The sequence below is a fragment of the Psittacula echo genome (genome assembly GCF_963264785.1).
Source record: "Psittacula echo genome assembly, chromosome: 4".
In the NCBI taxonomy this organism is placed as follows: Eukaryota; Metazoa; Chordata; class Aves; order Psittaciformes; family Psittacidae; genus Psittacula; species Psittacula echo.
Genome location: NC_137738.1, coordinates 111496311 through 111510159, shown reverse-complemented (window position 1 = coordinate 111510159; position 13849 = coordinate 111496311).

Genomic DNA, 13849 nt, shown 5'->3' with positions numbered 1-13849 from the left:
CGCTACTGCATCTTTCACCTCACAGCATCTCGGTGTTGCAGGCATCCCTTGTCCCTCTCTTAAGGACCTGCTGTGCTGCAGCTGGTGGATCAAAGGAGCTGATTTTGGAGTGTCTAAGCTAAAAGCTGGTGGAGCTCTGAGCAGAGCTATCTGACTTACTGTGGTGCTTCTTGGGGACAGGCTGCTGCCTCCAGGGTCCCTGTGGGGAGATTCACCTGTACTAGTGTTTAAGATGCTCCAGTGACCGCAGTGTGAGTGTGGCATCCAGAAGAAAGCTTCACTGTTGGCTTTCTTTTTAGCTTTGAATGACAGAGGTAGGGGTTTTACCTCCCATCTTGTCATTGCATCTGAAAACTCAGCAAGAAAGCCCTAGCTGCTCGCTTGGCAAATGCAGGCACTGGTCCAGCAGTGCTCGGGGACCTGCTTGTCTCTTGAGGAGTCCCAGCATCTCCGAGTGGGGAAATGCTGCATAATGTGATCTCTTTCACTAAGAAGTAGGAAAGCACTTATGAAAAACATATGTCTGGTGTCTTTCCTGTAGGCATAAATTCTTCAGACCCTCTGATCCCTCTTTCTCATGTCCGTTTATTCTAGAGGTTAAGAAATACTATGTTTTTATCTTCTTTGCTGTCTACTCCCCTTCTTTCTTGGCCCCATGTCTAATATCGGTAGCCTGCTCTAATAAATAATATAGCATCTGTACATGCATCTGTTTGTGGTCTGATCTTACGTGATGGATTGTGATAGTGGAAGGGTTGAGCTGAACCTGCTTTGCTCTCTTTCAAGTAGAAAACCTATGCTGGTGTCCTCAGTAAGAGATGCTCCATTCAGGTATTGATCCCATATCAAAGGTATAAGCGGGTTGAAACAGCACTTTCCCACCCAACACATTAGCACCTTGGCTCAGCCAAGGAGAAAGTGTACAGGGCTTAAGGGAATAAAACCTCGGGGATTTAAGTATACACCTAAGGTTTAACAAGTGCTTAAGTGCATTCCTGAACCAGGGCCTGAGGGACTGATGTTACTGTATTACCCAGCCTTTATGGGATTGTCATGGTCCAGTGCAAGCAGCCAGGCAGACACAGGGGTTTCCTGCATCCGTCATGTGGCTCTCATGAATTCCCTTCAGCATTAATTGGGTTGGTTTTTCCTCTCAGGACAAGGAAAGCACAAGCAAACCTGTGCTGCAGGTGCTACGTCTGTATCACACACATTGAAATCTTGCTTTCATTCTTGAAGTTTGCTCTTTCATCTGGGGAAACGGGACTCTCACCTGCATCACAGCAACAAAAAGCATCTTTTTGGGGCTGTATATGAGGGGATGCAAAGGTGACCCTGTGGCAAAGCTGTACTTTCATATAGGTGGGGCTCCTTAAATAGGCAACTGTATGTAGGGGCTGGAACCCACTAAGTGCTGAAACTCCTCCATTGCCAGCCAAACAGAGCCTGGGGACAGGATGTAGGATTTAATCCTGATCTTCAGAAACACTTTCTGCAGATAGACCCTTTTCCTCACCCTGGGAAAGCAGCAAAGTGCTGTCCCGCCTACACACAAGCATTGAAGGGCAGGAAGTCATTCGGGCTCGCTGGACTGCAGGAGCAGGTACTCACTGCACAGGGCTCCCCATAGACTCCTTATGCCTCCCCCTTACACTTGCACTGCACAGGCACAGTGGCTGCTGTGTTAGAGGCTGGCTGAAATGAGTTTCGGGGAAACATAAAGTCAGGGTGAAACTCAGTTTTCCAGACATAAAATCGTGTGAGGAACAGGGCCATGGCCAGCAAATAGTTTCCATGCGAAAGATGAGGAATCCCCAAATGATCAAAGAGTGTCATTTTGCCTTCTTTTTCATGTTACATGGCTTATATTGATATTTTCCATAATAAATCGATTTAGAAAAAAATAATTACAGCATTTTAAAACAATTAAAACATTTCAAAATCCTTTCAAATACATTTTCAAATTATGTTTGCCTTTAAAAATTACTTCAATCCCAATGGAATATGAGGGAAAAGTTGGCTTTCAGGGGTTAAATGACTTGGAAACAGAGTGAAGTAACTTTGCTCCAAGTTATACACAAATGCCTGAGCCAAAACAAAAAAAAAATAGGGTCGTTTTTTTTTTTGCATCAAAAAACTTAAACCAAGCCCGAGATGGGGGTTGTGAGTTCTTGTCCTGCAGCACCAGAGGAAGAGGAGGAAGAAGAGGCTCTGAGCATCCTTTTTTCTGCCGTCAGGGAGTTTTCACCCAGCCACATATGGCTGTTTTCCAGTGCAATAAACTCCAGTGGCTGCGATCTCAGCTCAACTGTGATCCCTTTCAAGTGTTTTATCTGCTGCCCTGACATGCATCTTCTATTGTCAGAGCTCTTGTAAAAATGTTTTGAAGCCTGTTCTGCAGAGGGGATCCCCAGTTGAGCGGTTCAGTGGTTCACCTTTGACAAAGGCAGAAACATGCTCACGCACACTCCGAAATCAATAAGGAATGGCAGCTTTTCCTCTAGGAATACTCCTTTGCTTCAGAGTCTCCAGCAAAGGCAGGAGGAATGGGAGAGTTGCCTTTGAACACGTGGACACCCCATGGCAGGATAGATCTATTGAGGGACTATTAAGATCTAAGAGCAAGTGCAGAGTGCATCTTGATCCCTGCCCTCCCTAAGGAAAGGATGAAAATCAACCAAGCCCCCTCCACAGTGAAATGATGGATCGTGTTGAGGAGGCTAAGAGTGGTAACTTTACTTCTTGGAGTATCTCTCCTGCTATTCCAGCTGAGATTAGCCCAATGGCATGAACTTGAAATATGGTGTTGGATCAACAATGAGGCCACCTCAGGACTTGCACAGGGACCATCAACTTTTTAAGTCTCATTGTTTTATTACAGGGCTCTTCCATCCTCCCTCAACAGCCAAGTTGGCTTCAGAGCATTTAGGTTTTCCTCTTCCCACCTGGTGAGCTATTTTGGCATTCACAGCCCTATTAGTTTCTAGCTTTCAGTGGCCTCTAAGTAAATGGCTGCCACCACCGCCTTGCAAGCCTTTCATGCTCTTTACACACATCATGGTTTTTCAGCATGCAGTATCACCAGGCCTGCCTGGTCTCCGGATATTTGTGTGCACCAACATATATGAAGAGGTGTCCTTGCTTCAAGAAGAAAGTGCAGCAAGAAATACCTGTTCTGGCAACCTGAGTCCTTCCCCCAGAGTGCTCCCAAGCTACTTGGAGGGATGCCACATGGGCCAGCACCGGCCTCTTCCTCTGGTTATTGTTGAGACTCGCCGTAGCTTTGTCAGGCAGGAAATACTTTAGAAGAACATGAAAGTCGCCCCTGAACTTCAGAACATGATTGAAGCATGTGAATTTTCCTACTGAAGGCTTCCCTCAGCAATGTCTTCCTGAAATGCCAGCTAATCCTGTCTTCAGGCAAAGCAACCCCCTCCCACTTCGCAATGGGAAGCAGATCCCTGCCTGCCCTCAGACTTCCCTCTATTACCATAACTTTCTCTCCTCATTAGAGCTGTTTCCTCTCAATACCATGAAAACCCCATTTTATTTTTGGCTTACCCATCCCTAATGCTCAGCTTTCCCCATGTGCCCATTCCTGGGCATCAAGAGGCTCCTCTGTGCAGGATGTGGTGGCAGGGGACGAGCGATGAGCTGTATCCAGGGGGCACCAGGTGGTCCTCAAGGCTTGTCTGAAGCTGGTTGATGGCTTTCCTCAGCAGGGTCATGGGGAGGCTTTCAGAAATTGATCAAAGCCCCCATTTTGTTTAAATGGGTGAGTTTGGAGACAGGGTGCCAGTGGCATCAGACAGGAGCACATCCAAATGCAGTTTCTGTGGATGCTGCTGAGATGAGGACATGCAACTTGTTGAGCAATTCACATATGGAGGAATTCAGCCCTGGGTATTCACATGGAGTAACCCAGCCACAAGATGTGTTTATGTATGTGATGTGTTTACAGCTTCTGTAAACTGTTTTGAGAGGCATAGAAGAAATTATTTTGGGATGCTTTGCGCTGAAGGCTACTTCTCCATGGTGATAATTTCATGCTCCTGCTGTGCTTGGTTGATCCTGTCTTTGAAACAATTATGGTTTTCAGATACAGGCCCCCTGTGTTTGTATCTGCATTAGGGTGGATTGGGTGTCTCTTGACGCTGTAGTCACCAGATGTACAAATCTGGAAGCTGTGTTGCATACCCATTTGCATTGCTGACTGAATTCTGCCCGTTGGAGAAAGGCTTAGCTCATACTCAGCCCTGAAGGATCAAGAGAATTAGAATTGTGTTGCACAGTTCTCTAAGAACAGCGTGTTCAGCATCACGCACAGTTCACAAGATGAGGACCAAGCCTTTCCACCCTGCAGCCCCAACTTCGTTTGGTACCAGTGACTACCTGCCTTTATTTGGCTGGCTTGCCCTTCTGCAAGGACACCAGCTTTTTGTTGACAAACCAAGTCTCCAGGTCCCTCAACCTCCTAAACTAAGCAAATCTGGACCGGAATGCCTTTGGATCAGCAACATTTCCTCACCTTTGAAGCCCAGTGGTGACTCGAGCACCATGCATCCCAATCCAAGCACTCCCATCCTTGGGCAGTTGGCAGCTGAGAGGCCATCAAAGGTCGGTGTCCTCAGGTCACACTGACAGAGGCTCAGATTCAAGCCCCTCAGATGGTGTGTTGGCTCTGGTCCAGGCTGGAGGACAGGCTCCAGAAGGAAGCAATGCATAAGCGATGCAGCCCACTGCAAACAGATCCAGCTCACATCCCCTTCCAGCTTCTTGGCATTCCTTCAACACCCTTGTTCTTCCAACAAGGGGCCACGTCGTGACTCCACAAGTGTCTGCACTGACATCTGCCAAGCAAGGTGCTAACAAGCATGACTAAAAGAATCCAAAGCTAGCCCTGGGATTGCCAAATCTCTGCCTTTGACTAGAAACATGTACTGTTTTTCACTAACATCACGTGTCCATGGAAAATATCACTCAAAATCTGGTACCTCAATCCCCTTTTGCCCCTCCATCACCTGCCTATGAGGGTTACAGGAGCTCTGAGGCTCAAAAGCAGCTGGTGAAACACCAATAGCATGACCTAAAGCACAGGCTGAGGGATGTGCTTTCAGACACAGCACTGCAAGGAGTGGGAAGAAGAAGCCAAACAACCCAAAGTGGAAAGCAGACCTAGTGGTCAGCCGTGCAAGGCTGGCTGCCATACAACCTCCATGCATGCTGTGTGTAAATGGACAGCTCTCCTGTGTCCATGAACAGCACAATTCACTTACACAGTGAGTTTGTGCTCTCACATCCAGAATAATTCAAGAGTGAATTATTAGTGCTCAATTAATTTACACATGAGCAGCGGAACAACTTACACATGAGCATAAAGAGGTGTCAATAAGTGCTCCATGCAAGAGGACAGACCTTGGTGGGCAACAAGAAGCTCAATACTGAGCTGGGGAGCTGGAGCAGGAGAAATTATATTGGTGACTTGGGAGACCAGATCTTCGGGGACACAGAGGGAAAAAGTGTTGCATTTGTAATGGGCATATATTCAAGCTGCTGTAATGACCTCGGTTTTGTCTTGCATGGACAAGGCCTGATGTTTGCAATAAATGCAAGGGTGGGGTTTGCAATGGGTATGCGTTCAGACCATTGGGCCCTTCCTTGGTAAGTGTTTTGCAGGAGCAAGGTATGAAGTTTGCGAGAAGTATTGAATTCAGGTTTTTACATTAACTTCTCCAGCCTGGTCCTAGGGACAAGGGGTGAGGTCATGGAAAGCCATGTGATAATGTTGATCCTGATAAGCTAGTCCATGGTGAAAGAGGTGGAGCTCATAACAGATAAACCTTGGGGCTGTGATGCTGATAACCCCTGGACTCTGGTTCCAGGGGGCAAGGAGTGAAGTTCTATTGAGTGTATGAACACGTTGTTTCAGTATTAATCTCTCTGTCTGATCTGCAGGAAAGAAGAGTGGAGCTTGTAATTGACATGTATTAGGTTATGACAATGTTGATAGTAAAGTTGATAATAGATTTGTGTTCGAACAGCTCTGAAGGATAAGCTTCAAGGAGAGGAACGAGTTGGGCAAGAACTGCAGGGATTACTGCATTCACCCACTGGCACTAATTAGTTCACACAGGAGCACCCAATGGGTTCATGCATGATCAACCTATTAGGGCACACATGAGCACCCCGTTAATTTGTGTATGAGCACCCAGGTAGTGCCTGCATGAGAACCCAGATAATCCATGCCCGGGCAACCAATTAATGCACCCATGAGTACCTGATTAATTTACACATGAGCACTCTTTCTGTTCACGCATGAGCACCCAAATGACTCACGCATGAGTGCCTGATTAGCTCATGCACGGGCACCCAATTAATTAATGCATGAGCACCAGATTAATTTATGCATGATCACCCAACTGGTTCCCGCCTGAGCACCCGAACGGTTCTGTATCCAAAAGGGTAATGGGAAGTTTGTGTGACCTGACAGTGAAAGAAATGAAGTCAAAACTCTCCAGGTTGAGACCGTTTTACCTGCAGTGCTACTGAGCCCTTCTCATGTGGCAACAGTGCAGCATCACTTAGGACCTGTTGCTGGGACATGGAAGTGGGCTAGAAAGAAGGAAGCAGAAGCAGGTTTTGCCCTAATGGTGACACTGGGATCATTGCCTGGTTTGCTGTGCAAGGGGGCTCCTGCAGCGTGACAGCTGGGGACAGGACCTTCAGGAACATCTCCTTCTCCATGGCTTTTTGTCCCTCCCTGAGCAGCACCCAAGATGAGTTTGGTGGCACATCTCACGGTCTAAAAAGCTTTACAAGCCTCTTTGGCCTGGACTGTTGTGGGAGCACCAACTACAGCTGCAGGCAAATGTGTTCGGTAGGCAATAAGCTCTTTTTTCACTGCCAACTTCTAATTGCTTTGTAGTGAGCACATCAATAAGAGATAATCTGACAGAAATGGGCCATTGGGACAATACCTGAGTTCTGGCTACTGTGGTTTTAACTTGCGAGGGGTCAGAGCATCATACCCATTAGTGTCTCAGCCCCATGAACATCATGAGGAGTCAGTTACTTTACTTTGGGTTTTCTGCATGGCATTGCACAGTATCCTCCACCAAGGTAGATATTTGGTCACATAGCCACTTTCTCATTCTCTGCAGACACATAGAGGGTGAAACTGCTGGCTCAGGCAAATGGTGACCCACAGCTAACCATTGACATTGGCCTCTATTTACCTGTTTGGGTGTTACTGCAGACGCTACTTATTTGGTTGTCATTTTTGTCCTGTATTGCACGACCTAGCAAACAAATAATTGACCATGGCAGAGATGAAATGACAAATAATAACCAGGTAAGTGCAGACATATTTGCACAAGAAAGAGCAAAGTAGGTGATGCCAATGTTGGACATATTAAATCAGGTTAGGAGCAAGCTCAGCACAAAGCCCCATTTATTCCCTTCACCTCCATGTAGACCCAGTTCCCACTGATCTCAGGTAACTCAGGGAAGCCCAGTTTAAGCTTCACAAAGCACTTACAGAGCCTTACAGGACCAATTTCAAAGCTCACACCTCCAAAACCAGGCAGCATTCAATTCAGACTCAGACTCTGAAAGCCAAATCACTGCCTTGGGCTTTGCTCCAGATGCTCCTGGACAGGGAAAACCAGTTTGGTGTGGTTGAACCTGTGAGTGTCTCTCTGTGAGTGTCTCTCTTTGCTGGAGTATCCAGCTCAAGGCAGCAAAACAATATGGCTCAGACAGTGTGTAGGAGGGAGAGGATGTGTGCTTGGGTGCTCTGATGGGTGCTGAGGCACCCCAAAGTGTCCCTGCCTGGGACGTACCTGCCTGGTCATGAATGAAGCTCCCTTGTCCTGGCATGGTCATTATGGGACTGGTGCTGCAGGGGAAGGTTCACTTGCACCCTCAACCCACCTTGCAGATGATAACTATCACTTCAAGGGTGAGGTGAAAGCTGCACTCCTCATCCATCTCAAATGATACATATCATCCCATGTCTAGGAAAGGATGTGTTATTCCTCTCTCACACATCTGTTGCCCACCTGGGATGCTGGAAGAAACCCCACACCTTTTTCTCTGCCCTTTTCTAATCTTTGTTGTAGGAGAAAGATTGTGACTTCAAAGCAAAAAGGGATGGGGAAGCCTAGCTTCAGGAATCCTTACAGAATAAATCAAGACAAGCTTTTCTCTTCCCAAAGTCTGAAATAAAAGATTTTGTTGTGCTTTAAAAAAGCCAAAACCAATAAGGTTAGGCCACTGTTCTGCTGTTCGACAGATATGAGCTGGCCACAATGACTGAACAACCTCTAGCAGCAACTGCCCAGCTCCAGGATGGAACATGGGGAGGCAGTGGGCAGGCAGCCCTGCTTGCAGAGCAAGCTTTGCATGGGTGCCCTGGTATCTGCTAAACACCCCCCTTATAGCTGAGGTCAACGGGAGATGATGGCAAAAGCATTTTCTCTTCCCCATGTCAGATTTGCAACTGCTCTGCTCCAAGCACTGTGGCAGCGGGAGCTGGCAAGCCTTTCTCAAAACGAAAGCTACGTGGGGCCGGATGAAGCTGAGAAGGGTCCTAAATTAATAAATGTAATAGTACAAGAAACCCACACCAGGGCAGTGACTTTAATGGAAATAAGCTGCTTGACTTTGCCCTTGGAAGTTTATGGTGTTTAAAACAATTGTAAACATGTCAGTGTACATGGATACCGTTTCTATAGCAGCACAGCAACAGTTAAGGGCTTGCTCCCAAACATACCCCAAAGGAAACTAAAAATAGTGTGTCTGTTGTATCAAAATCTGTATACATATTCGGGATGACATACAGAAACAAGGATTTTGTGAGCCTTCATCCGCTTCTTTTCCCCCCACTTTTTTCCCCTTTTCTGAAGGGGGACTGTGAGAAGGGTGCTGGATTAAGTAGCAGCGAGTGGGGAGGGATGAGTCTGATGCTGTCTGTCCCCTCCCTGGTCCTTCCCAGCCAGGACCAAGCCGGGAAGATGCTGTGTTCTCTCCTCCCTACCCTGGCATAAACAGACTCACTGGCCATAGGTCAAAGAGAAACCCAGTTTTCTCTCCTCTCTGTTCTGTTCTCATCGTTGCCTGGTTGCAAGCGATGCCTGCGCATGCCCACTGCTCTGCCACTGCCTCTGCTACAGCCTGGAAACCAGTACAACTGCTGGCTTTTACTGGCAGCACTGAAAGGCTTGAGTACATGTCACACACCATGTGCACCACATACCCTCTCCCTTCCTGCAGTGAGGCAGGGTGCAAAGTGAGGTGCAGTCCTGGCCATCACTGCAGCAGGGTGGGAAGGACAGTGGCAACAGAGTGCAGGCTCAGCTGAGTTTAGGCCTTGGAGAAGTTTTCTCTTGCCTTTGAAACAGCATTTAAACAAGCTCAGAAAGCTGGTTGCTCTGTGAAGCAGGACCATGGTGGGGGTAGAAGTACCTCCTCACGTGGCCAGCCTGGCCAGGGGCCCATATCCCTTTCTAGGGTGGCTTTTGCCCGCAAGCACTGTCACTGGCAGCATTTGCTCCGGCAACTCAAAGTTGCCTTTGAAGCAGAGGGCACTATGCTCATGTGGTTTTACAGCAGGAAAAAGGTGGTGAATGGCCTTTCTGGGAAGCAGGGCGTGTACTTCCCTAGAGGACCCTTCAGAAACATGCCTGTGGCTCCATGGGAAGGTTTTGCAATGACAACATCCTTCTCGATAAGAGTGCAAAAGTCCATTGCAGTCCTAAGAGACCGTGTGTTGAGTGTCACAGCAGAAACCAAGGCGTACAGCAGAGAAGCCAGCCAAAATATACAGCAGAATACAGCACATCAGAGCCAGCACCAAGAAATTGAACTTGATGCAAAGCAAGGATTTTCAATGTAGAGATAAGCACTCTGCCGTGGACCATTTCTTTCCCAAAGAATACAGTCTTAACATTACCTTTTCTTCCATGCCCTTTCAGTCAGGCAAATGCCAGTTATAAATGTTGAATAAAATGCAGGAATACTTGAAGCCCATTCTTCACAGTGAAACCGTTTCACTTCTTCCTTAGTTTCTTTTCTTTTTTTAAGCATCAGTCATCTCATGGTTAAGTACAGAAGATACAATGAGAGTTAGGTGTCCAACTACCCCACGGCAGCAGTGCCATAGCCAGTGCATCATTCATAAACACAGCATCCTACCAAGCATTCAGGAGAGCCACAGGCACAAAGAGCGTTATTCATACCTGGTATCTTGACCAGCTCTACTCATGCTAAAATGATGCTGCTTTTACAACACAGAAGCCTTATGCTTTTTATTTATTCTTAATTATAAACAGGTACTTTCCTATGTTTAAAACAGGCATTGCATGCCATAATGGTTAATGGATGACTGGTCTCTGTTAATAAAACCCACACAAGTGGATTTATTATGGGCATTAGTTTTCAAAATAATACCTTCATAAAGAAACATTTCAGGGAAAGGCTTTGGGACTGTGATCAGTATTGAGGGAAATTGTTTGCTAACAGGCTGGAATCATCATCTTCTTCACAGATGGGGAACAGGGCCCAGCTTTGTCCTCTGGTCATGCAGCCCTATGCTTTGAGAGGTGGCTGTGGCAGCATGTGTCCCCCTGCTTTTTGCTTTGCCCTTCCAGCTTTTAGGATGTGACTACCCCCAGCGTGACCTGAATTCCTGTTTGTCTGGGGAAAATGGGTGCTGGGTCAAAAATACCCTTTGGCTGAAGCCTGGTTATGGCATCAGCTATGTGTTTATGCAACAGGAGGTGTAGCAATGACACCACCCCTAAGCCAACTGGAAAAATGGTGCCATGGACTGAACTTCTTGACTTCACCTGGTCCTCCCTGCACATCATTCCATCTCTCACTCAGTCGTTACCCTCAGTGCCAAAGAAAAAAGCTCTCCCCACCCCAAGACATCCAGAAAAAGGTCATGCCCATGCTCTGCCAACATTAAACTGCAGTTTTGGCTTCTGCCTTGCATTCCCAGCCACCTCCATGCAGGATATGCCAGAGGACAGCCCAGACACACTGTCTCCCAGCTGATTTTACTCATGGGTTATTTAAAGCAGACATTGATAGCTCTGAAGTTAAGGCAGCTGAGCGCAGCCACCAGTGGCTAATGAAGGTGAATGTCAGGAGTCATCATCAAAGTGATTAGTATAATTAAACTGAGCTGTGAAATACCAGTGCAAGCATTAGCAAAGTTCCTCTGACGGGAGGTTTGGTTCACTAGATTGAAAACTAGGTACTTCCTTTGAATCTTCTGATGTGCTGCTACCTGTAGTTGTGCAGGTTTTCCTTTGCATCAGCCTTCTTGTCCTGACACAGTGGCTGAGCACTGTCAGAATCTTGGCAGCTTCTCTTGCTGTGACCATGGACAAGCTGCTCCATTGATTTTGGTCTTGTTTCCCCAAGCTGTAAAGCACAGATGAAAATATTTCACTTCCTACCTGACAAGGCTGATGTGCAGATTAATTAATATTTCTCAAGTGCCTTGAAAAGTGCCGAGTATTATTGCTATATAACAACTGTTGCTATGTAGGGAAAATTCCTGCCACTGGATCCAGGCGCGAACACCGCACCTATGTTTCCTGGCCTCGCAGAGGTCAAATCCCAGTTTTGCTATGAGCATGCAGCCAGAAAAACCCTCCTTTTGGCCTCTCCAACACTTTGCCTCTGCAGCTTTTGTTATTCCCTTTGGTACATTGGGCGGTTCAAGGCAATACAATCAATCGGCTGTTTGCCCTATCCCAAAGCAACATAAGTGATGGTTTCTGCCAGCATCAAGGACAGCAACCGTTCTTGGCATGGCTGGGCTGTGTCAGAGAATGCCTTGCGTCCGTCAGGATTTGCCAGGCTGCCGATGCTGGGCGGCCCCAGAGCAAGCCTGTCTTCCCTGGGTGATTTGCCATACCCAAAACCAGCACCAACACCCAGCCCTGAAAAACTGCTCAGCTCCTACCATGGCAGCAGCAAAGCAAGGGTGGACCTGCCGAGCAATGCGGGCTGTGATACCACACCTTAGTATCTGAGTGACTCATGCGGTGCTCCATGAGCAGATGGTTTCATTTCCCTTCCCCTTTTTGCACAATGGGGATATGAGTGTTTAAAAAATAGCATATTTTTCCCTCCATTTCCTACTTTTCTTACTGGAAAAGCCTTGTTTCCCATGGCTGTGGACCCTGGCTTCATGAACATCACGCTGGTCATTCACGTTGAGGACGATCAGTGTTACCACCATGGAGGACGTAGCGTGAGCTTGGGTTATGCCAGTGGCTCTTGGACCATCATTGAGCCTCAAAGACAACAGATATATTAATAAATTAAGTATGTCCTCAATGGTTGCTAGTCCTGAGGGTAGCTGGCAATGTACTACTGCTGTCAAAGTCTCTTGCAGCCCCAGACAAGGTGGTCCCATCAAAACTGCCTCCTCTGAGTGGTCCCCAGCTCATGCAATTCCTAACCATGCAGTGCTTGGGTCATTGGCCTGGTCCAAAGCAATGCTGAGGCTCTGGCATGGATTATTTTATTGTAGCAGACACAGCCAACTGATTTTATGGGCCATTTATCACCAAACCATTAGAGGCCATTCGGTGATGGCAGAGATCACCAGTGATCAGTGGAATAATGTCGCATCTTCCTCAGGATCATACAGGATCCAATGGAGCCACCAAAGCCCAGACTGATGGGCAGGGAGGGTGAGCATTTGCTAGGAAGGTGGGATGCTGGCTCCTGGTAGTGAGCCTATGCTTTCACAGCTCTGATTCATTCTGGGTTGCAGCAAGCTGCCATACTTCGAGTCTGCAGACACGAGCCCAGGACGTGGTATTCTTTATTGTCTGGATAATATTCAAAGCATTTTTCCTCACCAATATTGCAGTGATTTATTTCAGGCCAGCCCAAGTAAAACTGAGGGGCTGGGCTGCTGAAGGGGCTTTCCCATGGGAAAGGATAAGCTCATGTCAAATGAAGTTCAGTGACAGTAAATGCAAATTAAAGTGCAATGGCAAGAAACATTTTGATCTTTTAGGTGAAAGCAAGGGGATTTGGCATTGGTTGTATCAGTCTGGGAATGAAACACAGCTTTGAATGGCCAAGTCTTGACTTCAAAATCCAGCAGTACCCCTTAAAGCAAAAAGAAACACCAAACCAACAGTAAGATCCAGATGCAAACCCCAAGGAAGGGACAAACACAGTGGGTACTGGCTGGTCTAAAGAAGAGAGATCAAGAGCTGCTGCTAGCCCTATCCCACAGAGCCTTCAATTAAATTGAGAACATGAGAAATTTGAAACGCTTGGCATACAACCCTGGAAGCTCATAGCCCAATGCCTCTGCAGTCAGTAGGAGCCTTTCAGTTCCACCCCCAGAGACCTTACCCACATCACCAGTGATGAAGAGTCCACCCCCAGCATCCTTGTAGGCCCCCTTCAAATACTGGAAGGCTGCTCTGAGGTCTCCACGCAGCCTTCTCTTCTCCAGGCTGAACAGCCCCAACTTTCTCAGCCTGTCTCCATACAGGAGGTGCTCCAGTCCCTGATCACCCTCGTGGCCCTCCTCTGGACTTGTTCCAACAGTTCCATGTCCTTTTTATGTTGAGGACACCAGAACTGCACACAATACTCCACGTGAGGTCTCACGAGAGCAGAGTAGAGGGGCAGGATCACCTCCTTCGACCTGCTGTGTCTTGTGGACTGACCTTAAAGTGGTAAATTGGGAAGGGGACAGTGGCTGCTCCTCTCCAAGGAGGGTATGAGGGGGGAGGCTGAAACTTCTGGATGGAAGGTGGGTGCTATGGGTGTTCCCACTGCTTGCCAGTGCTTTTAAAATATGGTA